The sequence below is a fragment of the Nerophis lumbriciformis genome, linkage group LG09 (assembly GCF_033978685.3).
Source record: "Nerophis lumbriciformis linkage group LG09, RoL_Nlum_v2.1, whole genome shotgun sequence".
Taxonomy (NCBI): domain Eukaryota; kingdom Metazoa; phylum Chordata; class Actinopteri; order Syngnathiformes; family Syngnathidae; genus Nerophis; species Nerophis lumbriciformis.
Window position 1 is genome coordinate 20,125,522 of NC_084556.2, and position 1,326 is coordinate 20,126,847.

Consider the following 1,326-nt stretch of genomic DNA (forward strand, 5'->3'; position numbering starts at 1 on the left):
CCCAATCACATTATAACTGTAGAATGATTGAGGGCGTTCTTGGTTTCTTATGTGGGTTTATTGTTAGGCAGTTTCATTTACGTCCTCCCAGCGCGGTAACAACACACAACAACAGCAGTCAAGTCTTCATCTACGTAAAGCAGTTTGTCTGCCGTAAACAGCATTTTTTTGTGACACTTTTAAACAGGACAATGCTGCCATCTACTGTACATGCATACTGTATGTGACCCACCCATAATGTGTCACATTTTTGTGTTGATTTATTTAGTTTATTTTGTGGTTTGAATTCGTTTTTGGAGCTGTCATTACACATTTATCAGTATTCACATTGGTCAGTAGGGGGCAGTAGGGCGTTTCTTCCCAATTGAATGCTATCACCTGCAGACCGGAAGAGTCTTGTCATTCTGTTGAGCGCGACCAGTCTGTGAACAATTGAAACGTCCTGTGTGCTTTTTCCTCCTGTATAACAGGTTAGTTTTGGTGAATCAACTCACTGAATAATATCCATGTGATCTTTATAAGTTTAAGTACACATTCTGATGGTGGAGCCTAACTCTAAAGTGTTTGTGAGTTGTAGTTTGTATTTGTGAATGAATCCAGTGCACAGCTGCAGTAATCAAAACAAAATGGCGACGTGAGTGCACAATGTTTATATAGGAACTTCTGATCCTAATTCAGACTCCCAAATTAGAGCTCCCGTTTTCTTATTGATTTTATAATGTATATTTGTATAATGTGTGTGTTCTGAAATAGTGACAGAGGATAGAACAAGGATGGACAATTCAACCCTTAACTCAACAATGAGTAGATGAGTGTTATGTGTGTGTGTATATGTGTAAATAAATGAACACTGAAATTCAAGTATTTCTTTTATTTATTTATATATATGTATATATATATATGTAATAATATATATATATATATATATAGCTAGAATTCACTGAAAGTCAAGTATTTCTTATATATATATATATCATAACCACGCCCCAACCACGCCCCCGCCCCACCCACCTGCTCCCAGTGCCACCCAGACTGGTCTAAATGTAGCGTAAATATGTAGATAAAGGATTTCACTATTTTAAGCGCTTTGAGTCTCTAGAGAAAAGCGCTATATAAATATAATTCATTTCATTTCACACAAAGTTTTATTGTTAAAGAATTATGGCGTCTGTTTTTAGCATTTTTTAAATTATTTTTTACAAAATATATAATGGTCCCCGCATGTTTTAAATTGACCCTTGGTGGAAAAAGTCTGGACACCATTGTTATGGACGAATACATAGTAGAAATAAGGAGTGAAAGAGCCGCCTCATGAATATGTATGAT